Below are 27898 nucleotides of genomic sequence, written 5' to 3'. Positions count from 1 at the left end.
CACATGTTCTAAGACATGTCATTTGCATTGGGCTGGTGGATCCTGGTGTCGAGTTGGGAATCACTGGTCTGCGTGCTTCTTCCCTCTTACTCAGTACTCCTTCCCTGCCATATGGTCCCACTTATGGCCAACTCTGACCACCAGACCATTTAACAAATCTGAATTGCAAATCCTTCCTCCTCCAGAAGAAACCCTTCTCCTTGTGTAAACTTACGTCAGCACACAAGTATGAGGATAAGGAGGGAAGAGCACAGCCTGACAACATGTAACAACAGGATCTAACCCCCAAATCAAAAATGTCTTCCAATAGGTCAATACTTGCCTGAAAACCGCAAACCCCAAAAGGGACCACTCAAGTAATTCTTTCCAGAATTCCAGGCATTTTCTATCCAAAATGACCTCTTATAACTTAAAATGATGGCTTCAGAGATATTAACATGTAGTTCCCACCACTTAACTATTTATTGAGCATTGTGCATTGAGCATTTTACATATGAGATCTTACTCAATCCTCTCACAACCCAAGGAGGGAGGCAAGACATCACTATCCCACTTAGGAGGGTGAAATATGCCCAAATTTACGCAGCCAGGAAGTATGAGAATCTGAGACAAGGTGTGACTGGATCTGGAAATACACACCATTAACTGCTGTGCTTTAGCATTGGCTCAGCCTGCTACTCTGACAGCCAGTACTGGCCATGCTTGCTTTCTGCCTGTCATTCCAGTGTGTGTCACATGCTCTTTGCTGTCTTCCTGTGACCTTCTTTAAACATTCATCTATCTCTCAACTTCCCTTTGGCTTAATGTGTGGCATTCTTCTGTGCTTTTATTATAGTTTCTGTCATCATATTTGTTGACCTCCTCACTCCTACAGTCTTGGTTTAGTTCTTCCTGAGATGGGAGAGGTCTTTGTCAACCAGTCTCATGGTTCATTAACTAGATCCCAGTCATGGCATCCTTATGCTCTAGTCCTTCTACCAGGGCCCTGAAATTATAAGCCCCCTTTTCTCTTCCCTCTGCTTCCCTACAATTGCTTTCCCAGCCACAATCTTAGAACCAGTTCTCCAGAGGTTGAGTCAGAAGCCCTTTGTGGGCATCAGAACATTAGTAAGTGGTAGGTCTGCCAAACACCTTTGTTTTCTCCCACTTCAAGGTGAGTGACTTGTCTGTCCACACTCTTCTTAGACTAACTATCGAAATGTTTTCATTACCAACTGCACTGCACAACTGTGCAGGATAGTGTTTTGTACCCTGATTGTGCTTTAGGGAATCCTCCTTGCCTAACTTTTAGTTGATATACAATCAGTCTATGACCTTGGGGTGGACATGTGACCCAGACCTGCCCACTCAGAATATGACCTCTCATTGGTCAAAGGATTGGCTCAAAAATGTAGACAAGAAACAAACAAAGCCAATAAAAATTAATTCTAGACTAGTCTTCAAGCAACTGGATGATATTCTGACTCTTCACTTCTGGACTTGTAGCCATGAGGATATAAGTTGAAGTTGCTGGCAGCCAGTGGCCCACAAGGAATAGAGAATCTATGTGGGAAAAAAAAAGAAGAAAGCAGAGCAAAGAATTGGAGAGAGATTGGGTCCCTCTGATATTGTCTGAGGCTTTGAACCCAGCCATGACTCAAGTATACCCATAGACTTTTCAGTTACATTTAAAAAAAAATTATCTTTTTGTTTAAGCTGGTTGGGTTGGTTCTCTGTCACTTAAATGAAAAGGTTCACAATACAATGTTCTTCCCATACATCTTTGAATGATTCCTCATGCTGTTCTGGGACAGACCGAAACAAAAACATCTCTCTGCTAATAGACACCCTTATGTCCAGAACCTTATATACACATGAGAAATGGCTTTGCAAATAGTAAACCAAGTACTGATGAAGTAGTATTCATATACTTTAGTGTGAATTGACTTTCCAGTATGAGAGTTAACTGAGGGAGGATTGAAAATGTATACTGGGTGCTGGTTCCCAAGGTATGCTAGAAAGGGTGGTAAGGGAAGAGGCTAGATTAGGAAAAGATAGAAGGAATCAATATGTATTAAAAATGAACATCTTAATTTTGCCTGAGGCCATGTTTCCATTAATTGACTTTTGGACCTGAACCAAGAGGAGCAGAAATGAAAACTTAATAAAAACAAAACCCATGGAGAGAAGAAAAATTTTCATAATAGCCCAAGTGAGAGTAATGACATGAGCTAATCCAACTTGAAGTTTAAACAAAGAAATTACCCCATGCAATGGGAATACTTCATTCTGTTTCAGAACTAAATACCATGAAGTAGACTGTAGGTCAGGGAACCTGGCCTAAATATACCAGAGGATGGGAGAGATGAAGATTAATTACTCTGCCGGAGGAGAAAGGGAAAAGGAACGAGAAGTTTTTCCATGGCAAAGGACCTTAAAGCTTTTAAAAAGAAGTATTCAAAGCACTTCAACCCACAATGCAAGTTATGGGAGGCTTATTGGAGGAAATGTTGTTGATTTTTAAAATTCACTGAAAAATAGTAAATTAAATGTTTTATTTTCTATTTCTGACTGATGGATCTGACTTTTCAGGACCAGGGCTTATCAATTGACTTTCAGATATTAAGGTCAGTCGAAAGACAAAACATTTAAACCTTCCTTTAAGATAGTGGAGTGCAACATTTTTCATGTCATTGTGCACACAGGAAAAGGACAACAATTTTATGGCATAATGTAAAAGGACTCAGGAAGAGATTGCTGTCCTTTGTCACCCTGGGTCCACCCACATCCCAAAGACAGGAATACCTCTCTTCCACACAAGCAAGCTGGGTCTGCCAGTTAAGAAAGTCAGCCAAAGACTGTCTGCAGGGGTAAGCCGATACTGAGGTCACATGGAGAAGAGGACAAGGCACTGGAGTAGAGGGCTAAGACTGGCACTTTGGTTCTAACTCTGCCAAGTGCAGGACACTGGACAAGGCTCTTAGCCTCAATGAAATTTATTCTGCTTACACATAAAACAGGTTTAAAGATCTCATACATTCCCTACCTTACAAGGTCAGTAGGAGGATCAAGAGTACCATGTTCATGACCGTAATTGGCAACCATGGAGCACTAGAGAAATGTATGGCATGATGATGATGATGATGGGTGTGATGACGTTTTCTCCCCATCCCCACCTCCATCTATTCAACACTTCCAGGAGTCACTCTCTCAACACTTCCAGGAGTTACCCTGCAATGGAGAAGAACTGACACTGAGGAGAACAAGAAGTGACTGGGAGCACAGAGTGTGGGAAGCTAGTCTGCAGCTTGGCTTTTGTGTTGGGCCAAAGAGCTAATGGGGTTTTGGCTTCATGAGCACCTCTGTTGAAATTCCCTGGGGAATTTTGCTTTATGAAATTCCCAGCCACATAAGATCCCACTGGGTTGGTGATTAGGAGCCTGGAGGGCTCTCTTTTTGATGAAAAGATGTGTTTGAAGTCTGCTGGGAAGAGCCGTAGGAGGGAGTTGGGGGGGTTCTTCCCTGACTCCCACTGTGAATTGACAGAAGCTGCCCCACCACTGCTTATTGCCAATTCATTTGGTCTCTAGAGCCAAAGAAAATATGTTCGAAGATAACTCTTTGAATTAGACCCATTTTTCACTAGGATCCACAGATGGTGGAATAGTAATGAACAGGTGGATTGCACAATACCTCAACACTATTTTAGACTGGTTTTCACAGACTACATTATTAACACCAGGGGTGCTGACATATATTCCAGTATACTTAGCTGATCCAGAAGTCATTGCTATCAGCACAGAGCAAGTTCAGAACTATCGAACACAATGTCTACTTTACCAAAAATGGAGTAGTAGGTAAAGGGACGAACTGAGATTACGTGCAATACATCTCTGCAGATAGGGACAGCTAATTTTGAAAGGTATTTCCAGCAAAAGCTGAGACAGTGGCCACTCTGGGGGTTTCTACATTTCTTTTCTGTCTAGGAAGGGTATTCTGTAACATTTACTGAAATAAGAAGAAATGGAGGAGATGGAATAGTTCTTCCTGAAGTCATGTGTACAAAGGGAACAAATCCTCGAGTCCCTTAAATTTCCATCCATACAGGAAGTTACGCAGGAGGAAGTACTGTCTAGCGGCTAAACCAGTCCAGTCCTGAAGACACATTATTCAGTAACACTTCTCCAGAGCCTCTCCTCTCACTCATAATACTTCACACCTCTCCCTTACCAAACCCTAAAGCTCTTTCCCTGCCCCCAGCACTCAATAACATGTGTGGCCCTTGCTTACAACCTGATTTAAGCAAACCAGCTGCAACGCAACACTAGAAAGACAATGAGGGCCAAGTTTCATTTGGACAGTGTACTATATGAAACCAATAAACTAGTTTTAGTTTTGATAGATATGGTGGTTAGTAAGAAAATACCCATATTTGTAGTAATGCACTTTTTTTTTAAGTTTATTTATTTATTTGGACAGAGACAGAGATAGCTTGACTCAGGGAGGGGCAGAGATTAAGGAAAAAATCTCAAGCAGGCTCTGGCACTGCCAGCACAGAGCCCTGTGGGGGGTGGAAGGAGGGGTCTCGAACTCATGAAACTGTGAGATATGACCTCATCTGAAACCAAGAGTAGGACACTTAACTGACTGAGTCATCCAGGATCCCCTGTAATAATGCACACTTAAATACATAGGTGAAATGACACAATTTTGAGATTTGCTTTAATACACTCCAGCCAAAGGAAAGGGAGAAAGAAAGAAAAAGGTAGCAGTGATGCCATAATGGAGCATACTGACAACTGTAGAATTTGGGTAATTGATATTTGAAGTTCATTACACTATTTTCTCTAATTTTGTATATGCTTAAAATTTTTCCCAAGACAATTCTTTTACAGAAAGAGAAAGAGGAAAGCAAATACAAATATACTCAGAACATGATAAGCAAAACAAAAATAAATCAGATAAGGGGCACCTGGGTGGCTCAGTCAGTTAAGTGTCCGACTTCAGCTCAGGTCATGACCTCATGGTTCATGAGTTCGAGCCTTGTGGTGGGCTCTGTGCTGACAGCTCAGACCTTGGAACCTGCTTGGGATTCTGTGACTCCCTTTCTCTCTGCCCCTCTTCTGCTCATACTTTGTCTCTGTCTCTCAAAAATAAGTGAACATTAAAAATTTTTTAAATAAGTCAGATAAATATATATGAAAACAACAATAAAAGACTTTACAGACAAATAAGTTCATCAAACAAACCTGACATATTTGAGTACCATTTATGAAATCATGGGTCGACGGGGCACTGTGTGATATATTTCAATACAAAACTGCAAAATTATAAAAACAGTACTATGTGCACAAACATTTTAAGCCTTTAGCATTCTTTTCCAGTCTGACTGGCCTAACTCATAAATATTTCCCAAATGCATATTCCTCTTAAAACTAACAATATCCTATTGATTTCTTTACTTAATTTTTTTAAGAAAGATATTCCAAAAGCACTCAAATCAGGTCAAAAATAGTATGAAGTGAGATAGGGCTCTGAAGGGAAGGGAAGTTAAGTTAAAACTTTTCAAAATGGAATTTAACCTCATATATTTAAAGCATAGCTTTCTGGCAGGATTCATGGTTTTCCTCCCATGCCCTCCAGGCTGTGGCTAGCCTCTGGAGGAAAGCATTGCTACTCATAGTGGGAGTAGCACATTTAAGAAATTGGCATGGATTTTGGAAGAAGGAGCCATTGGAAAAAAAATTGGGGGGGTCCTCAAATAGTTTAAAGACAGCTGACATTTACATCTAATTGTTGCTTAAAAGCTCAAGTTTCATCTGAAAACATTCCATCAGTTGGAATTGACGACCCCATCTTGTATGAGACAAGACGAGTGTACGTTCTTGTGTCCTTCATCTCTTGGAAGCAGACAACTCAGAAGCAGGGAGGCCACCGGGCAACAGGCTGTGTGAGCTGAATGTTGCTTGAGCCAGAACAATCAGACTTTTTCTGTTTCTCAGAGTCACAAATATTCTCCCAGCTCAGGCTCTTATTTGAGCAAGACCAATATCTTAATCTAGCTGACGGATTTGGTGGAGAGTTAGCTCAAATTGGTTATTTTGCATCTTGTTAGCTGAAGGGGAAAATGAACACTTGAATGTTTCAGTTTTCACCCTGACATGTGGAGACATGAACTCAGGTGAAGGGTGATTCTTCCAGCCCCAGTAAGATGAACACATGGGCAGCTTTAGGACCAGGAAGAAAGAGCCATCTTGAAGAAAGGTGTGGTTATGGGCTAAGACTTTAGAAGGAGAGAAAAAGACTTTCTGTTATCAGAGAGAAACTATCTGAGCGAAACCTTGAAGGACAGGAAGGTGAATCAACCAGTAGTTTTGGCATAAGCCAATTCACACAGGTCATAGTGTAGACACAGAGGATATGGGGAAGAGTGGGGAGGTCCATCTGACTGGGCACAGGGTAAATCAAAGGGAGTAAGAGATCAGAAGTCTAGACAAGTACTTTATGGAAAATCTGGAATGCCGGGATGGGAATCTTAGGTGTTAGCCAGCCCCTGCATGGGGTGCTGGGAGTTTGTCAGACATGATGGGAGCTGCCTCGTTGAAGGAAAATCTAGCCGTGGTAAGGAAAATGAATTGGAGTCATCAGAGGACAAATGGTAATAATCACCCTCATTACTGAGTTTTTTCCTGGTGCTACTTTATATACATAATCTGATTGAATTCTCATAGCAAGAGGTATTATCCCAATTTGTGGAGGAGGAAATTGAGCAACATGCCCAAAGCCCTGCAGTTAATAAGCAGTAGAGGCAATATGCTGCCTGGTCTAAAAACCTGGTCTAAACTCCTTCTTAAGGAGGCCAGAAGGGGTAGGAAATGATGAGGGTCTGAATTAGGAAGGTGGCGACAGTGATGGACAAGGGAGACCAAGTCCTTTTTTTAATTTTTTTTTTTTTAATAGAAAGAGCAGAGCAGGGACAGAGAGACAGGGGGACAGAAGATCCAAAGCAGGCTCTGTGCTGACAGCAGAGAGCCTGATGAAGGACTCAAAACCACGAACATGAGATCATGACCTGAGCTGAAGTTGGATGCTTACCTGACTGAGCCACCCAGGAATCCCAAGAGCTCAAACTCTTGAGAAGAAAGATTGGCAAGACTTAGCAAACAACTGGCTATGGAGGTCCTTGATGTGGAGCGTGGGTAGAGGGAGAAATGGTACTGTCACTAAACTAAAGATACCAGAAGAAAAACTTGGTGTGGGATACAAGATTGTTAATCTGGTTTTAGCTATGCTGTTTGAGATACTGTTTGAAACTTCCAGTGAAAAGGTGCATCAGGCAGTGAGAAACATAGTTTATCTGCTGAAGGGAGAAGATGGAGGTAGGAAGAGAATGTGAGGCATTATGGGCAAGCAGTAAAGCAGTGGACAGGCAAGGGAGGGCAGTGGAAATAATCCAGCCAGGTTTTCTTTTTTCTTTTCTCGCAACTCAAGAGTACAGATGCCTTTTGAGGTTTGTCATGCACCCCTCCCAAACCATCTACCCTGATTCAGGAAAGAAATGCACAAACGTAGGACAAAATTATCCACGTGGTCACACGGAATAATTCTCTGACCTTCCATTGTTGGGTAGAATTGAGGTGGCTTTAGTAGAAGTATGAGAGTTCTAGGTAAAATGATAAGGGGCAACCTGCTCTCTCTACCTTGTTCTTCTCCAAGATAAGACAAGAGCATCTGTCTTTAGACCTAACATCCTGGTCAGCGTCCCCATGGGCCACCTCAGGAAAGGTGAGGCTCAAAGCTGGTGGATATGCACAGCACCCCTGAGATTCTTTCTGAAAACATCCTAAACGACGGAAAGTGCAGTGGAAGGGCCAGATCCCACTCTTGGATTCCCCAGCAGGCTCCACAAGTGAATGACCGAGGGTAGTGGGTGTGAAGGTGAGACAACCCTGGAAAGAGTCTGTGCAGTCTCCTTCGGTCAGGGACCAGGGGAATTGCCTCATCACTCTTCCACTGATGGACGCATTCTCATCTCTGTCCACCCTCTCCCTCGCCAGTTGCCTCAGGATGTCACATATTTCCGTTGTGAGCACACAGGGGTCACAGTAGGACAACTCTCCCACCATGAACTTGAAATGACAGGAAGTCAGATTGCTGGATGAGACCAACACTTGAAAGTCAACGCTGATGAATCAGAGAAGAAATATGGGAGGGAGACTGCCTGAAAGAACAAATGTGTTCCTGGCACAAGACTTAACTGGATTCTGACTGATAACATATCTAAAGAAAAAAGGCATCCATGAGAAGGAGAGCCCAGCTCAGTTATGAGCAAGGCAATTGCATCTGGTACGTTTTCTGAGTATCTACTATGAGCCAGCAGTGAGCTCACATTCTAGTGGAGGAGATAGGAAATAAACAAATGCACCTGTAACCAAATGTCAGGTAGTGATGTGTGTGTCCTGGGGGAGGATCTGCAGAGCAAATGACAGCAGCTGGTGCTCAGTGGCCACAGAAAGATGTGCTTGTTCAAGTTTCTCGCAGATTTGGAAGGCACACTCAGACCTATAGCCCCAAACCTGAGTTTCCAGCACCTACTGGTGATATTTTGACTTACTAATAACCCTTCTGTTGATTTCTTTCTGTGAGAATTTCATGAAGAAATACATGGAGAAAGGAATACATATCAAGAGTATGCAGCTCAATGAATTATCCAAACTGAGCACACTTGTCTAACCAGCACCCTGAATCCCTCCTTGTGCTCCGTTAGCCCTTCGTCCACCACAGATTAACTACTACACTGATGCTAACACCATGGATTTGTTTTGCATTTTTCTGAACTTCATATAAATGGAAATACATACTGTCTGGCTTCTTTCACTCAATATTATGTCTATGTAATGCATTCATATTGTATGTAACAAGAGTTGGTTCTTTTCTCACTGTTGTGTGTTTCATTGAGTATGTCATGATATATTTTAACCATTCCATTTAATGGACAGATCATTTCCATTATTCTTTTTTTAAGTTAATTTCTTTATTTTGAGAGAGAGATAGAGCAGGGAAAGGACAGAGAGAGAGAAAGAGAGAAAGAGAATCCCAAGCAGGTTCCACACTGTCAGCTTGATGACCAATGTAGGGTTTAAACTCACGAGTGAAATCATTATCTGAGCTGAAATCAGGAGTTGGACGCTCAACAGACTGAGCCAACCAGGTGTCCCCTATTCTTTTGACAATTTTTTTTGTTTAAAGCCATTAAAGCTAGTTTCTAATGTTTGCAGCTAAGAATCCTGACTAATACATTTTTGTTTTAATTGTAAATTAAATTATTGAGTGGGAAAGTGACTGAAGATTTTCTGTAGAATTTCTGTAGAAATTCTTTCTTTTTAACAATGCTGTGAAGACATGGACTTTTTCTTCCTCAGCTATTTGGCAAGGAACACAACTCACTCTGTCTCAATAGTGAGGTCAAGGGACCAACAGTAACATTCCACAAAGATAAAACTCTGAGTTCCTGGCTTAAATACAGTAATTTCTGGAATAACAGCTATAACTTGGGGTCTCTTTGGTTGCTACACAAATTGGTTAGAAGGCTGTCTTTGCAGGGGCCAGTGAAATGGCCACTTCTGGGTATGTGCCTGAGCAGTTATATTGGTTTACATCTTGATTGTGCAATAGGAGAGGTTTTGAGATTGTGGTTTTGGTTTTCTTCACATTCCCCGTGGCCCCAGCAGCTGCTCTTGGGAACTCTGAAGAGCATTATTATTAGGCTGACACAATTCAGTGAAAAAGAAAGTAACAGACTCAATGGAAAGACAGTCATTATCAGTAATTCATCAATCGGTGGGATCTTCCCATCTTCCATGAACACCAGGATGCCCCTGATGTGAGAGTCCTCCCTGTCTGAGCAGGGCAGTAGAAGAGAAGAATGGCCCACTCTGCCTGTTCCTCATTTTCCTCTCTGGCCAGGCCATATCAATTGTGGAGGCCATTCTTCACCGCCTGGTTTTTGAGCAATGAGGAGCCAGTCAGTAATTGTTCTCTTTGGTTATTCAACCCAGACACTCACAATCACCATGGCAAGTACTCATTGCACATTTATTGTCTGTACCAGGTACTGTGCCAGGGACTCCATGTGCATGCCCTCTTCCTTAAAGGCCAACTTTTGTATCTATGCTCTGGATAGCATCATCTCATCCTTCCTAAGGTCTTTCTCCCTCAGTGAACATGAACCTCTCTCTTCTCTATGTAAGCAGCCACTCCATCTCTCCTAGATCATTTCCATGAGCAGCCATGACTCCCTCTGGGCACACTTCCACTCCTTATCTCTTTCAAAGCACAACTTCCTGAGAGAATAATCTACAGGGGCGCCTGGGTGGCTCAGTCGATTAAGCCTCTGGCTTCAGCTCAGGTCAGATCTCACGTTCGTGGGTTCAAGCCCCGTGTCAGGCTCTGTGCTGACAGCTAGCTCAGAGCCTGGAGCTGCTTCCAGTTCTGTGTCTCCTTCTCTCTCTGCCCCTCCCCCTCTCATGCTCCGTCTCTCTCTGTATCAAAAATAAATAAAACATTAAAAAAAAAGAATAATCTACAGTCCCAGCCTCACTTCCTCACCACTTTGAGCTCAACCAACTCCAGAAGACTTTCCTCCTCTCCCTGCCACTGAATCTTCTTATCTCAAGGTCATGAACGACCTCCTTTAGTCATCCAAAGAGCATCTCTGTGTTCATCCTTCATCTTACTAACTTCTCAGTAGCATTTGATCAGTTGACCACTCTCTCCTTAAAATCTTCTCTCCCAGTTTCCATGACACCATTTCTCTTCTCCTCCTTTCTAACCTGCTACAACACCTCTGACTTTCTGCTGATTCCCCTTTCTCTGTCTGGTCTCTACATGATGGAATGATGGGAGACTTTTCTAGATCTTCTTATCCTATTCATCTATATGCCCTTCTCCTAAGTGAGCTCATTCAATCTCATGGGGATTTTTTTGTTTTTGTTTTTTAGTTTATTTATTTATTTTGAGAGGGAGAGAGAAGTAGAGAAAGAGGAAGAGAAAGAGAACCCCATGTAGGCTCTGCACTGTCAGCTTGGAGCTGGACATGGGCTCAGTCTCACAAACCATGAGAACATGACCTGAGCCGAAATCAAGAGTCAGATGCTTAATCAACTGAGCCTCCCAGGCATCCTTCTAATTTTTTTGTAAGTATGTTGTTCCTCACATAGCTGAGACTGAAGCACCTCTGGGCCCAGCCACCCTGTTCTGGAAGGATGTTGTTCTGGGAAGGACAAATGACAACATAAGCATTTGAGCTGGAAACTTGGGGGCCAAAATGTGGAGACTATTAATAAGCTTGGCATTGGGGCATGGGATCGTGTTTCAAAAAGAGCTTCTGTGACAAGTACTGAGGCTAACAGGGACCTCAGTCTGACCCTGGACGTGGGTGCCCTGGACCACTTTCAACAGTAGAGCTGGTGATAATGACAGACGCCACAGTAACTGAAACTGGAGGCTCAGCTGTAGGCTCATCCGATTGTCTTCTTTTCTGACCCTCTTTGGATTGAATGAAGCACCTAGTATTCTTGACCAATAAAGTGGGACATGGGAAGCCTCAAACTTGACTAACACTTGACCTCCTGCTAATAGAGCACTGGAAGTTCAAGGCCCTAACTAGAAAATGGATATGTGTACCTTCACACTGTGGCTCAGGCTTGCAGGTTACATGCAAGATTCTTTCCTGAGGCTATAGTCCCAGAAAACGGATTACTGATTCAAAGGACATGAACATTTTTACGACTCTTGGCCAAAAGTACAAATTTTTTTTCATAAGGGATGCACTAATACCCACTTTTTATTTCTCCATACCCTCTCCAGCAATTAATAATTAAGTGGATTTTTTTTTTGGTCAAAACAAATAATTGTTTTTTTTTTTCCTTGAGAGGGTAGAGAGAAGTGGGAGGAGAGGGGTAGAGGGAGAGAGAGGGAGGTAATCCCAAGCAGGCTCCATGCCCAGGACAGAGCCTGATGTGGGACACCATCTCACAAGCATGAGATCATGACCAGAGCCAAAATCAAGAGTAAGACGCTCAACTAACTGAGCTACCCAGGCACCCCAAATCAAGAATTTTTGAGAAGAGCAATCAGTGTTGGAAGTAATAGCCCACAGAGGAGTAAGTGCCCTTGTGAAGTCAGCAACATTTTGAAACTCACTTATTGCCACTGGTTCCGAAACGTACCTTCCCAGGCTGCTTCCCACGTGCCTCATCTGTGCCAGCTGGGTTGGAATCTCATGCCTTTCCCCTCCATTCTCAGGCTCGGTAAAGCCAGCCCAAGAGCTGCTATGACATCAGTTCCTTACCTCTTCATGTGGACCTAAATCAAAGTATCACCTCTCTGAAGCCCATGTGTGTCTCTTAAAGATTTAGGAATGAAAAGCTCTCTGTTAAGGACCTTTGAGCTTAGATGTTCCAGACTGAGAATCCATCAAAAGCTGGACCTTTGACTTGAAGGGCAGAGGACCGCATCAGGCTGTGATTTAAGAAGCACCAAGAGGCCAGAACTTCAAAGTGGAGACCAGGAAGGTAGACTAGGCAGAGAACAGATAAGGAAGCTCTAAGTGCCCCAGAGGAATGAGGTGGTGGGAACCAAACCTGAGATAAGGAATTAGAAGTGGAAGCCCCCCAAGGCTGAGAAAACATGCTCCACTGATGTCAGCATTTCCCCCAAAGCCGCTCCAAGGTGAGCATAGCTCACTTGAAATAAAAACCTGAACATCGTTTTTCATGCCAACAAATAAAGAGAAATTTAATAAATACTTGTCAATTATTTTTTTATAAAATGCATGTGAAGCATGAATGGTTTTAATTTTTTATAGTCATGACAATAAAAGCTTTAGTCCTGTTCACGGTTCTATTGTTGCATAAGCCTGGGCAAGCCATGCAATCTTGCCGGCTTTGACTTTTAGTTAAGAGCTGTAGACAATTACACCCTGCCTCATGGCTTGGGGGGCAGGTGAGGATGACGAGGGCGAATTGAGTGTTTAAGCTGAAAGTCAGATGTGTTCTTTAGTGGTTGATGCCAAGCATTACCTATGACCAAGGTCTAACCTTGAGGAGTTCAAGATTAAATAATAGGTAGAAGTGAATGCCTTGAGCTTATTGTCTCATCACATGGATGTGTAATTAACACCCTGCAGCCGGATTTGTAAGATACTAATGGGAATATAACACAAACCCCACACTGAGTAAAGGACAGAAGAAACTTAAAACTAAGAGGTAGGAAATAAATGATATTTAATTTGGACACATGCCCCCAATGCATCTGGAGAAAAATCAACAAAACATGGATATCAATGGAAAACCTAGAGAGATGAGCCATAATTACTCTAAAAAGATATGCAGACAGGAAATTGGATAGGAGATTACAATGTTGTTTTAGGCTGCACAGATGGCCTTTTGTGCCTGCAAAGGGAAATTTGTTTATCTCTGAATAATCAAATGGAATTGTACATAAAATCAGGCTAAAATTCGCCATAAGCCATTTCATGACTGCGGAGCTTTCTATGTACTGCAGGTCAGTCCATGATCCTCGCAGGGACGTGGGTGCTGGGAGGGGCATCAGATTTATGGTCAGACATCTTCGTGGGATCTTTGCCTTTTTACTAGCTGTGCTGCAATAAATGTGTTCTAACTCATCAAACCAATGGGGTTCATTCAAGAAAACGGAGAGAAAAAATCTTCCGTTCAAGGTTGTCAGAAGGGCTACCGATAAAGTAGATGAAGTTCTGGGCACATGCAAAATAGCAAGTAAATGTCAGTCCACAGCAGCAACAACACGAGGAGAAATTAAAATGGACTCCTGAGTTTTCAAACTCCACCGATCACAGAGTCTTTCTCTGCCCTACGTGTTCCCACGGTCCTGATTCCTGTCCCTGTGCTCCTCACCCACAGCCAGTGGAAGCTCTAGAATCATTCAATAGGAGGGGCTGAGAGATGATAGAGACAGGGCCGGTCGCTAGGTGAATGAGTTGAAGCTGAGCTTACACGGTGGATGTAACAACAGGTGCTCGCTAGCTGCCCCTGTTGCCCCGACACCAGCAACTACCAATCCACCTAGAGGGTTTCTTAAATGGACTTGACCCTTTGAACTCTCTGTTTCACCAGTGGCAAAATACAGCACTTTCTTAGTGTCTTCCTTCTGTAAATTATGATGGGATGCTTTTTCAACACAGGCTTTGCCAATTATTTTTCAACTGTTGTTTTACATAACAATTTTAATCGCATGCTTTCTCAACTGTTTTATGTATGTGTTCATACGATAGTTTTGGCCGCATGCTTTGCTGCATGCTGATTGCTAGTGGTTTTAAGAAAATCTGTCAGAGATGGGGGCCCTCGTGCCCCACCAAGTCACCCATCGGCACCACCACTATGGTGGTGGTGGAGGTAGTTCTTCCTCTGGAAAGAGTTCTTCCTAGGGAAGCAGGAATCCTTTGGGGGCAAATCCTTGTTTCTGGTACCAAGGTTAACAAGGGGTCCTGCTGCCCTTGTTGCATTCTCAAAACAGAAATAACAGCTGTGTCCCTCAGACACCCTGAGATATTGGGGAAGGAACAAGGGTGAAGTAGAGGGAGGCTGGTGGGAAGGTCTTAGCTCCTGGACTCTCCCTATCCTCGGGCCCTTTATGCTGAAAACTGTTTATGCCAGACAGACTCTGAATTTGGGTCGGGTGTTGATGTGCTGTGCATGAGTCAGGATTTCTTGTCCTCATCCCAAAATGCACCATGCTGAATGGCACTTTGCCCTCTGCCCTCTGCCCTATTAACTTAATTGATTTCATATAAATGGAATGTAGCCTTTGGGTCAGAGGACTTTTCAGAAAGGGATAATAAAAAATAAAGCCTCTTGGGGCACCTGGGTGGCTCAGTCGGTTAAGCTTCTGATTTCAGCTCAGGTCATGATCTCAGGGTTGGTGAGTTCAAGCCCCGTGCCAGGCTCTGTGCTGACAGCTCAGAGCCTGGAGCCTGCTTTGGATTCTGTCTCCCTCTCTCTCTCTCTGCTCATTCCCTGTTCATGCTCTGTCTCTCTCTCTCTCTCTCTCTCTCTCTCTCTCTCTGTGTCTCTCTCTCTCTCAAAAATAAACATTAAATAAATAATAAATAAATAAATAAGCCTCTGGTGTGCACAGAGAAAGAGAATGAGTCAGAGCAATAGACCAAATGTTGAACTATGAGAAAAAGCAATTGGAGAAGAAAAAAGTGGAATTCAGAAGTTGTAAGTTATGACTGACTTCTCAAAAGCTGGAAGAACACTTGTAGCCAGAGTAGAGAATATAAAGAAATTCATAAGTGGGCACTATTTTAGCTAAGTTCAGGAAAAAGCATGAACTTCAAGTGAAAATAATGTTCAGAGATGAACACAGGGCCCATTAAAGATGTGGAGGAAATTAGGAAGCAGAGAGACACACGCGGAGAGAGACTAGACAGTATTTTAAGCAGTGGGACTCAAAAAGAAGTTTTGAGAGAAAAACCAAAATATTTAGTGATTTCCTTTTCCTGTGGTCAGCTTTAGAATTTACCCCAAAGCCATTTGCTTTTGCGGTTATTCAGATTTTGTTTCTCTTTTTCCACCTCCTACTGTCTAGTCCCTAATCCCCAGAGTTTGGGTAGAAGAAGGGAGAGGAAGTGAAATTCAAATCTGTGTTTGGCCTCCGTTGTTGGTCATTTGGCTGAGAGATGTGAGGAGCAGAGAGGTGTCTGTGGCTGGAGCGTGGTTCCTAGAATGTGTGGGTGCCGTTTGTTTATTTCTGTGTTCAGCTGCTCTTCTCATATTACCCCAGTTTGCCACATCAAGAACTGTTTGGGCGGGAAAGAGAAAGACTCAACAAACATTTGTTGAATGGCGTGACTCTGCCTTGCTCTCCCTTCTTGAATGTTCCTCAGAGGAGTCTTATCAAGTTCCCAATACAGATCATGTGCTAAAGTCCGATTCGTGCTGTCCTCCACGATGTGCTAATCACCAGGGGGATACAAAGTGGTCTAAAGTTTGCACCAGTGAAAGATTTTATGTGAGCAACAAGGTAAATAAGAGGAAGTCTAAGCTATTCAGAAGCACAAGCTGTTTTCAAATATTTCATACACAGTTGCTAGCTGGTGAGAAACATGCTAAATACAAGTGGCATTCCTCAATTCATTAAAGCAAACTAGCAGATCCTTACTCTGGGAGTCCTAAGGACACATTTTTAGCCACTAGTGCGTGTCATTACATATACCTGTTAGTTATAGCCATGCATCCTTTTCATAGTTCTCAGTATTTCAGATCATTCTCTAAACTGGTCTGCCCTTTAGTCATTCCAAGTGAGGTTTTATCATGATTTATAAACCTATGTAACAAGGCAAAAAGAAGTATATTCAGACTGACTGACTATTTCTCCTGTTTAATCTGGAAAGGACCCTCCCCACTTCCTCAAAAGCAAAATTCTGTCTAGCAAGATGACTTAGGGTTGGATGAAAGATAAAAAGACAAGTGTCTCTGAGGTCAGTGAGGATTGCAGATTCATTTGGAAGAGGGAAGAGATCCAAGATATTGGAAAGCCTAGATCAATGTGGAGTCTCTTCTCTTAGAACATGGATTCCAATTCACTTCTAGTTCCATACCAAGCTGGGTATAACTGGCAGAAAATTTAAAGTCCCTTTCAGGCTGTAGCCCATGACCTGGGGAGAAACTCTATCCACCTGCATGCATCTGGAAAGGTGCCATGTTGCCGCGTTGGGCTTCCAAAGAGCCCTGCACGTTAGGTGTTTTGAGAGAACCCCAGGTTACATAGGATACACTTCTCGCCTCCACCCTTGATGGTAAACATTTCTTCGAAGTCATCAAAAGAAGAGAGGCTTTTTGTTTGTTCTTTGAAAACTTGACACCTGAAAAAGGAGCAAAGAGAAAAAGAAAGACCAATACGATATTCCAGGAGCCCCCCCCTTCATCTGTGAATCTCCTTTCCACTGAGCCCATGTCTACCTCTAACAAGCTAACCCCTCAACCCCAGATTCGACTCAGTAACTTTGACCAAGAGACATTTTAAGAAAAGTCCCATAAAAGCATAAAATGTTACATATGGCAAAGGCAATCAATACCTATATAAAACTGATAAACATGCATGATTTCAAGGAAGAAATTTTCCTCTCTGTATTATCCATGATTAAACTCAATATGGTTAATAAAACTTTGGTCAATGATTTTTATCCATCTTCTTCACCATTCTTGGGAGTAGGGGTCACACAATCTCACCATCAGTAAGTCAGGGATTCAGGTTAGGGCAGCTTTAAAAAATCAAATTCAGTTATTGGAGCACAAATACATGACTATATGATGACCTTCTGACAGGGGCAAGCATTAGATCCCAGGCTAAGAAATTCTCAGAGAAGACTAAGGGAGCACCAGGTGAGTGCTCGCATCCCTATATGACCTGACAAAGCAATGAAGATTAGGCTTGACTTTCACCCATTTACCCCTCCACTCCTCCTCCCCAAGCCATTCTTGTCTTCCTCCTATACTCTCACCTGGTTCTCCCTGACCCTGAGTCCTAAAAGAATCCCAATTCACTTCTAGATCTCCCTCCCTCCAGAAAAGTAAAGAATAGATACAAATTAGATCTACTTCTCCTTTTAGAAGTTAGAGTGATTTCTAGCTGAAATCCACATTGACCAGACGAGATGGTTTTCACGAATATTAATTCTTATTTTGAGCCCAAGATGGGTGCTCAAATCAGCACACTGGGCCATTGTATATGGAAAAACACCCCAGGTCAGCCAGTGAAATGAACAATACTTAAAGCCATGGATACACCATCTACATACCTCCCTCAAATAAATCTTTATTCATTTGTTTAGTCACAGCAGGAAGCCAACAGCCTCACTTCCGTCCAGAGAGGGGAATGCTAAGACACTGAAGAACTGCTGCATTTCTCCAAGCTTCAGGAAATTCAAATTGAAACCCTGACTGAAAAAGCCCCCAGTAATTTTACATGTTGAGCTGTTGTTGAAACCCTTTTTCACAAGTGATGAGCTCAGATGCAGAATGTTTTGACTCAAATTGCATAAAGGCTTGGCAAAGGAGCACCCTGACACAGAAGGCAAGAGAAAAACAAGGCTGGGGCTCGGCACATTCCCTCAGAGCACACAGGCCATCCCAGGCCAGGGTTTCTGTTATTAAAAAAGCAAACAGAGACTTCTCTCAACACAGCACAATTTCCCAGGTTACAATAAGTCAGCAGACACTTTTGTCATGGCTTCCTACTACAAAGTGTCCCAACAAAATCTGTACTTGGTAGATTGATATCTGTTCTAAACGGTAGAACAATTAGACATTAGCCAATGTCTGTTTCACGTTAAAGTCACAAATGTTTAAAACGGCCACCATTTCAGAGTTGACCGCATGCAAGATACATATTGCTTTAATAAGTTTATTTAACATCTGGAAGGGATACACATTTCACTAGGACACACTGTTCTGAGGAGTTTATAAAGGATGTGGTGCTCTCAGGGCTGTTAGCTCTGACGCTGCTAGCACTGGCACACCCCAGTATAGATGCCCACAATGTGGTTCGAGCTGCAGACTTAGTCTCAGATGTCAGTGTTTCCTGAGAAAGTCCCTGGAAAGGACTATGATAAAGTTTTCACCCTCAAAAAGACAGTCATTCTATTCCTGTGTTTCTGTTGAAACTGTAGGAAATCCAGGTTAAAGAGCTAGAATGGCTACAATGAATGGGCTGCACAGAACACCATGCTGAGTGATGTACACTTTATTTTTCCATCAATGAGGAATCCAGTAAAGTTTTAAAGTTTGAGTATATGAGTACAGCAAGAGTGAGGAAGATGAATTCAAGAGAACAGACAATGTAGGGAGACGTAGGGAGCAGACCAAAACCTCAAAGTGCATAATGTTCGGAAGAACAGGAAGGAAGGGAAGAACAGAAGGGACACTTCAAAAGAAGAACTGATAGGGGCGCCTGGGTGGTTCAGTCAGTTAAGCATCCAACTTTGGCTCAGGTCATGATCTCACAGTTCGGGAGTTCGAGCTCTGCGTGGGGCTCTGTGCAGACAGCTCAGAGGCTGGAGCCTGCTTTGGATTCTGTGTCTCCCTCTCTTTCTGCCCCTTCTCTGCTTGTGCTGAGTTTCTCTCTCTCTCTCAAAAATAAACATTAAAAAAAATTAAAAAGAAAAATTGACAGACCCTGATACTGAGGAGAATTCCAAGCAAGAATCTTGAAATTCACTCTAATTGGATTTGCTTAGTCAGATGTCTCCCCAGAACCAATCACAATGACCAAGAAGTCAAATGTGCTGATTGGGGTCACATGCTCCACCCCCAGAATCAGGTTCTGTAGAGACAAAGGAATTCCTAAACTGAAACGAGGGCTCATGGGCAAAAAAATAAATAGAAGCTGCAGGATCAACCCAAATATCCATTATGTATTGTCTGGCTGAATCCCTTTCTCCTTGTTTCCATTTATTCACATTCTAGACAAATGCAACCAAGTATTTGCCCCTGAAATGTATTTTAGGCAGGATTCTCTGGAGCCAGGTGAAGTCTGAGGCCACCGCGTTCTGTGCACTTTCCCCCTCAATCAGTTGTGACCTGGCTTGGTGGTTGGTGACTCTGTAATATGAGGTCACTTGTCACTCTGGCATCAGTGATGAGTGGTGGGACAAGGTTTGGTGTATCTTTGAAAACTACTTAAAAATGATTCCCTGTTTTGATTTTTCTCCATCCACTAGTGCATAAAAAAGTCTTTGGCAACCAGTGGTAAATGCTTATGAGAAGCATTTGACCACAAGTGTCTCAGATTCAAAACACATAACTACTTTGTGAAAGGAAAGGCACCACCCAAAACACACCCCATCCTCATTTTGAATGGACTTAATTTCTGGATGCTAGACGCTGCCTCACAATGTTATTAAAAACAATAAGAATCTCATTAAAACTCCAGGGGCTGAGCTCATGGCCAGGGACTAATGGAGTTTCTACGAGAAAGGTATCTGGACAGCATTTCTAAATTGTGAGCTGGCTGGCTGGCTGAGGCAGATGATCTCACGAAAGTAATGATTTTCAAACTAACTGACACTGACCAATCAGGGCAGACAGCCAACCAACCTCAGTGGTCACTGAGTCTTCCAGGCTACCTTTCCTCACCAGTTAAATATCAGCCCTGCCCCATGGACCGGGCAGATCTGAAGAGGGAAACCAACACAAGGTTGTGTTAGAGCAAGAGAAAGCTGCTCTGAATGCTCTAATTCAACCCGTTCCAAGGAGAAGACACTGATGAAAAGATGGAGGGTAATAAGTGTAAGGAGACATAAGAGGTGGCAGAGATGGACAATGATGAAGCAGAAGTGGGGAGAGGGAGAAGAAATGCACAGAGGAGGGCAGGAAGGAAGGCGAACACAGAATAGCAGACTGGCAACAAGGAAGAACAGTGAAGAAGTCCAAGAGGCTGAAACTTCGGCCAAGGAGAGAGGAAAAAGAATAATGATGAAAGGTAATGTAGAAAAAGAGAGGCATTAAATAGTGACGAAAAATGATGTTTACAAGTGATCATTGTCTCTCATACCGTGTAACGCAGGGGTCAGCGAACTTTTTGTGGGGGTAAAGGGATAGACAATGAATAGTTAAGCTTTGTGGATGGTACAGTCTTTGTTCAGGACACAACTCAGGTAGCTGGAAAGCAGTCCCAGACAATAAGTAAGCAAATGGGAGTGGCTGTGTTCCAGAGAAACTATAGAAACAGGCGTTGGGCTCCATTTGGCCTGCGGATCATAGTTTGCTGACTCCCACAGAAGAGGGTGGTTCTGAAATGTCTGGTACCTCTGCCCATAATGCAGGCATAGAATCCTAGAAAATATTAGAACCTCCTGGAACAGCCATTTTACAGGCCTCCCAGCCACCCAAGAAATGGTCAAAATGGCAGCCATTTTCAATGGCTTTTTAATAACTTTTCACCTACAAAATGACAGTTTCCTGTGATTCAACCTCTCTGCTGCTTGACTGGCCATTTGCCCCCTGGCTGGTGTGACATCCCCATGGGCTCTCTCTCCCAAAGAGATCCTAGAATAATGTATATGGAAGAGAAGTACTAGGTGACTGATTCAGAGCTGTATTCAGTACTGGCTCTTAAACTTTCAGATTGGCGGGGTTCTCCGTCCCCTACATGTAATGGCTCCACAGAGTTTAAATCTGGTCCCAGCACTGCTTCAGACACCAGAACCAACCAACCAAACAAACAAAAAACCCCACCTTTTTTGTCTCTTTCATTTATACCCTCCCCTATTTCCTCACCTTTGGCTCTTAGAAGGTTCTAAACTGCAGAGCTAGGTTCTTCTCCAACCACCATTAATTTCCCAAAGGGGCCCATGGTACATGGGAACGGCTTTAGTGGTGGAAGGCAACAAGGTGTAGCTGACGGGGGGGGGGGGGGGGGGGGGGGGGGGGGGGGGGGGGGGGGGGGGGGGGGGGGGGGGGGGGGGGGGGGGGGGAGCGGTTCCTTGGGTGTTGGAGCACGCTTTGCTTGCAAGCCCACCATCAGAGAGGTAGGGGCTTATTCTGGCCTCAAACACAGACTTCTGACAATGACCTCACAGTCTCTTGTTTTGTGATCGGGAAGAGCACCTTGCAGCCTCTGACATGGGCAGCTCTTGCTTGGCCAAGGGTTTCTGTTTGGGGAAGCCATAGCCACTCTTCCATGGCCTCTGAGCCACCATGCAGGTCATATGAGGTTGATTCTAGGGCTCGTTTTCTCTCATGTATTTTCATTTGGTACCTGCCACAGTGGCCATCCTTCCAAGTTTGTCTTGGCTCCTGACCTCAACCATTCTTTAGCCACCAGTGGTCCTTCTCACATCATTTGCCAGGGTAGCACAAGCCACCTTGTGAATTACCAGAGTAAAAAAATGGCCCAAGGGACATTGTCTTGAAGCCATATGATTGCCTGTAAATAAAGCTTGATGATGCCAAACATTCAGAAAAGGAAAAGGCAGCACGGGTCTAGTTTGACCACCTGCTCTGCTTTCCAAGGTGAACACTCAGTTCTTGCAAGAAGGGAATCCTAACGTGTTACTCTCCCAGTCAATAAGGTACAGAAACCCTTCTGTAGGCATTTTGCCTCTGCAGGAAAAAGTTCAGTCTGTATTTAGGAATGAACGAGTGTGCATGGGTGTGTTTGCTTGAGCATATTTTCTTCAAAACATTTTCTAGTAACTGCTGACAACGGCAACCCTAAGCTGCCAGACGCGTGGTTCTCCCCATTTTGAAATGGCCTGTTTTCTCCCCAGAGCGGCAGCTGTGATGCTCCAAAGAATCATCCCTGCACCCCCCCCCCCCCCCCCCCCCCCCCCCCCCCCCCCCCCCCCGTCTCTGAAATCGACATGCCCTGACCCTTCCTCCAGGGCCCCATTTGTCTTCCCAGCCTCGCTGCTCCTGTCACGCAAAGTTACTCAATACCCAGTAGGAGCGAACCAGAGCCAAGGCTCCATGTTCCCACGGCTCCCATCTTGCTGTTCACTTTGTGTGGCTTGGTTCCCCTGCACTGCCACCATGGGGCATGGAAGTGGAGAGGGACCCGCCCACCCCCAGCTTTGGGAACCAGATCCTTCCTCCTCCTTTGTCCCATGCCAGTCACCACTGCCCTTCATTGAACCCCCTCCCCACACCCTGCAGCCCAGCACGTGCTGTTTTTTGTGACCAAATCTCATGGCAGCCTGTGTGCAATCCTGTCATATCATCAACAGAGGTTATTTTTTTCAATCTACTTAGAGTTCAGGTTCAAATCTACCAAACCAGCTCTTTTATCTGCATTATCTTCTATACTCTTTTTTTTTCTCCTTGAGGTCTTAGCTGATCTCATTCGAAATGGTATAAGACAGAAGCTTTGTTTAAGACAATCTGATTTACTGAATCTTTCCAGTCTCTGTTTCTTTCTCTGTAAAATAGTGATAATACTCAGTTACTGTCTGTGCCCCAGGAGGAAGGAGATCTATGTAAAATTCCTAGTACGGAACTTTAACTGGTGCTCAACAAATGTTCATAACACCCCGCCCACCGTAGCCACATGGTGTGACTAAAGTCAGTCCGGATTGGCAAGTCACACTCTGGACCAGTGCTACTAGACCTTAGGAGCACAAGACAGTCATCTGGAGAGACTTTAAAAAGCACTTGTTTCCTGTTTTAATCCTAGGGGTCAATGTTTCCCGGCATCAGCTCCTGCCACCAGACCAGACATTTGGTTTTCTTCTTCTTGTTTCTCTCAGTCTCTGCTTTCCACAATGCTTGGGGCAATTTGTTACACAGCAATAGATAATTAATATGCTCCTCATCACAACATGGCACAATTATGTCCCTGACTCTCAGATTTTCATTTTTAACTTATTTCCCAGAAGTAAGGTGGTCAGTAAATTTGCATGACCTGATGTATTAGTGTACTGCTCTATGATTTTGATGTATTGGCCTGGTCTGTTAGCTTTATTTAAAAAATGAATGCCTGGGACACCAGGGTGGCTCAGTCCCTTAAGTGTCCAGCTTCGGCTCAGGTCATGATCTCACGGTTCATGGGTTCGAGCCCCATGTCGGGCTCTGTGCTGACAGCTAGCTCAGAGGCTAGAGCCTGCTTCAGATTCTGTGTCTTCCTCTCTGAGCCTCCCCTGCTTGTGCTGTCTCTTTGTCTCTCAAAAATAAATAAAAAACAATTTTAAAAAAATGAATGCCTGAGGCTGCCCAGCAAGGGACGGAGCGGCAGCCACCTTCCCGGGCTCAGGCCCTCGCTGCAAAGGCAGGGCCTCCTCCACAACAGCACAGTGGTAGCACTACACAAGTTCATGAACATGCTGGAGCCCTCCACAGACATGAAGTCGGTGACTGGACAGAGTAGCTCAGACCTTGCTGTGGACTGAGGCCATCCAAGGCCTGGGCATGACCCTGAGTGGCCTCTTCTGGGTACCAGCCACCATCAACTACCCACTTGAGAGGGGGCCAGTGAGCCCGTGCATCTGCAGGGTGCGTGCACTGCGCCACTATCTGTCCAGACCACGGCATCATCTGCAAGCTTTGTGAGGCTGTCTTCCCCGCCCAGGTCATCACCAGAGAGATCTAGCCTTGGACTACCCACTATGATATCAACTTGGCCAAGGGCATCTCCTATAGCTTCTGCCAGGAGGCCTGCCCCATGGACATTGTCATGAGAGCCCCAATTTCGAGTGCTCCTCAGAGACACACCAGGAGCTACTGTCCAACAAAGAGACGATGCTCAACAACAGGGACAACTGGGAGGCTGAGATCATGGTCATATCTAGGCCAACTAACTTTACTGTTGACGCCACGCACCCAACTGGCCTGCCCACAGCACAAGCTGCTCAGTGAAAAAGCTCTGCCTTCTCCCCCTACCACCACCCTTACCCCCATCAGAAAAAGCAATGCTTTCTTTAGCAGTTGTTTGTTCTCATTGGTGGAGCCATCCTGAGATTTATTCTCTTAAGAAGTGAAAGATTACCTCCCCTCTCTAGAATACTGGATAATTCATCAGTGTGAAACATGCTCCAGAGCAAGCTCCCTTCACTAACCCCCTTCCTGCCTGGTCAATAAATATGACTGCAGACGCTACTGGGTTCCTTCTGTTCTTGGAACAGAGCCTACTTTCCCAGGGACGGGTGGCTGACTCCCAGCCCCCCATGCTGCTTCTCTCCTGCTTGTGCTCTAACAAATACAAATCAGTAATTTTTTTAATGTTTATTTCTTTATTTTTGAGAGAGAGAGAGAGAGAGAGAGAGAAAGAGAAAGAGAGAGAGAATCAAAGCAAGCTCCAGACTCTCAGCTGTCAGCACGGAACTGGTCACGGGACTTGAAACCCCAAACTGTGAGATCATGACCACAGCGATCATGACCTGAGCAATCATGACCTGAGCCAAACTCAGAGGCTCAACCCACTGAGCCACCCAGGCGCCCCAAAATCTATATTTTGAAATAGATATATTCTTAATATTTTTTTAAAAGAGCACCTACATATACTAATAAGCTGTTCGATTACATTCAGCTCTCTTTTACAGTAGAACTATGGTTTTTACACACTTACTGTTCTAGCATATTATTACAAACGTGTCGCCTTTCACAGACTCACCCTGTACCAATTTGCTGTCATTGTATTCATTATTTGCTGTTCACATGTCCACAGCTGGGTGAGTAGAAACTCCATCCAGCACCACTCTGATACTCTTGACATCCCTTTGTTTTCAGGCCACAACAACAAGAAGCTAGTTTTTCCCCCCTAGCCTACAACTGGACTCAACCGACTTCCAAGAGATCCTGACTGCTTTGAGAACAGAATAATATTAAAAATGACAGTCCAAACTTCTTGCCTATGTGTTACAGAGAAGTGCCTGGCCTTTAACCACTGTGGCTTGGCCCCTATTTTGTGACACAGCCAGGAAGGAGATTTTTGGAGGGTAGGAATTCATACTGATTTTCCTTGTATAGCATATTATGTTGCTTTAAGTTTTAGTCAGCCAGGGTCTCGTAAGAAAAATGGAGTGACAATTCCTAGAAAGTCTAAAGGTAGGTAGTTTTCCAGCCAAGCAGTGAGGCAGAAGCCCCTGGAGATACCCCCTCCTCAAGATAGGGTCACACAGCTCTGCAGGGACCCTGAAGAGAGAACAGCAGGGGTCACAGCTTCCTCAGTGACACAGCCTGGCCCCCTGGTTCCCTCCCAGAGCTGCATTTCTATCAGGATTAACTCTTTGTCTCTGCTCTGGCTCTGCGGCTTTACTCCTCCACCTTCTGTCTTTGCCATCAAGCGGCCTCAGTGCTGCTTGTAGGGTGCTCAGGACTGCAAGGGCTTCTAGGATGCAGGATTTTCTGTTTTCAAACCAAGACAGTCCCAGGCCAACTGACCTAATAGCAGCTGAAGGAGTTCATCACTTCTGCACTCCGCTCAGTAGAATACTGGAGGACTGAATAAAAATATGCTTGGGATTTCCATGTAAGGCAATCATTCATGTGAATTTAAGAGTCACGGTGCAGTGTGGACAAACTCTCCAGCTCATACAGCCAAGATAATTAATTACATGCAAAGCTGGAAGAGGCTGAGCTGTTTAACCTAGAAAACACACAGCTGTGAACAATTTTCTCATTCAAAAAGCTTGGTCTTCTAGCTGCAAACCTGGTTTCCCTTCCCTTCATCAGAGGACCCAATAGAAGGTAGGTCTGAAAACCCAGGGTAGGAGAATTCTCCCAGAGGGAGAGGGAGAGAAAGTAAAACCCCTGGATGTTGTCTTCATTACCCACAAACATCCTCTCTCCTTACCCAAAACACCCCCACCTCTAACCTTTGTGGGATCACAAGGTCCTTTGGATTCCAGAATCAGACATTTCAATACAAGGCTTATTTTTCACTTTGAAACCTGAAAACTTGACACCCAGGGAATACTATTTTACCCAATGTCAAACTGAATCTGCACATTGTAAGATACCACACCACTGAATTTTCCTGTGCAGCCGTCCAGTTGAAATACAAATGAATATGAACCTTCTAAAATACTTCTTGGGGTGCATGAGTGGCTCAGTTGGTTGAGCCTCTGACTCTTGATTTTGGCTCAAGTCAGATCCCAGAGTTGTGGGATCCAGCTCCATGCTGGGCTCTGCACTGAGTGTAGAGCCTGGTTGAGACTCTCCTCTGAGATTTTCTCTCTCTCTCTCTCCCTCCACCCCCTCCCCCACTCACTCTCTCATACATACATGCATAAATATAAAATACATAAATAAAATACTTCTTCATGAGATATTCCATACATCAAATAACTGAAAGCCCAAACCACTGGTCAGTTTGTAAAATTGTGAAATTCAATTCTGAGAAGTAGTTTGAAATTAAATCCCAAAAAAAAGCCTTATGGTCTCTTGGGAACAGACACTAACTGTGGTTCGTCACCCAATATTCAAAAGGCTATGGAGAAAATGATGACCTTGTGTAAGGTGTGTGAGCTCTTCCTTAGAATTCTTCCCTCTAAGGTCAGGAGACTTATCTTCTGCCCCCACGTGGTCCCCACTTGGCCAGCAAGTGCCCATTCACCACTAAATTTACTTCCAAATACTAGTTTACCATAGCATACTTAATTGTATTTCCTGAAAGAACTACCTCAGCCTTGTATTTTGGCACAAGATAACTACAAACATACAAAAGAAAAGGGTCCCAAATCATCTGGTCATTTAGAGACACAGTATTTGGGGAAAAACTTGAAATTCTGTGTCTCATAAATTTAAAAAGTCCTCTGTAAGAGTTCTTGTTTAATTATAGCTGACAACAGCATGGACAGCCGAGTCACGCCACAGAATTCTTTCCAGATCCAGCTTCATAATTCACTGTCTCCCATGCGGCCTGTATTATTACATTTATAAGACTCTTCTTAAGAAGGTCACTTACAGGATCCTAACAGGGGATGCAATAGGGAAGAAGTTTAATAGCTTTTCCAGGAGCCATGACATTGTAGAAAACAAATACTGGATTTTAAGATAAAAACATAGCACTGAGTACAGTTTCCACCAGATACTAGATGTGCTGCCCTGGGAAAGCTGTTTGCCCTCTCTGAGCTTTAGTTTTCTCATCTGCAAGCTGTTCAATGAGTTCATCTATTTGCAGCCATTTTTATTTTTTTCTAAAATCCCCTTTAGGTATTGTGAGAGATGGAAGAATGGATGGATGGATGGATAGACAGACAGACAGATGGGTAGATGATGGATGGCTGGGTATGTTATGGGCTAAACTATGTCTCCTCAAAATCCATTTGTTGATGTGTTAATTCCCAGTAGCTCAGAATATGGCTTTATTTGGGTCTTTAAAAAAAAGGTAATTAAGATACAATGAGGCTATATGAGTGGGCCCTAATCTAAAAGGACTA

The 27898-nt window shown here is 43.8% G+C and overlaps 1 pseudogene; it reads left to right on the top strand.

The window, feature by feature from the left end:
- The window catches only part of LOC115290726, a 39981-nt pseudogene extending 15607 nt beyond the window's left edge, over nt 1-24374 (top strand).
- The last annotated feature ends 3524 nt before the right edge of the window (nt 24375-27898 follow it).

The sequence above is a fragment of the Suricata suricatta genome, chromosome 4 (assembly GCF_006229205.1).
Source record: "Suricata suricatta isolate VVHF042 chromosome 4, meerkat_22Aug2017_6uvM2_HiC, whole genome shotgun sequence".
Lineage (NCBI taxonomy): Eukaryota > Metazoa > Chordata > Mammalia > Carnivora > Herpestidae > Suricata > Suricata suricatta.
Note: the sequence above shows the minus strand (reverse complement) of the source record. Positions and strands in the feature narration are given on the sequence as shown.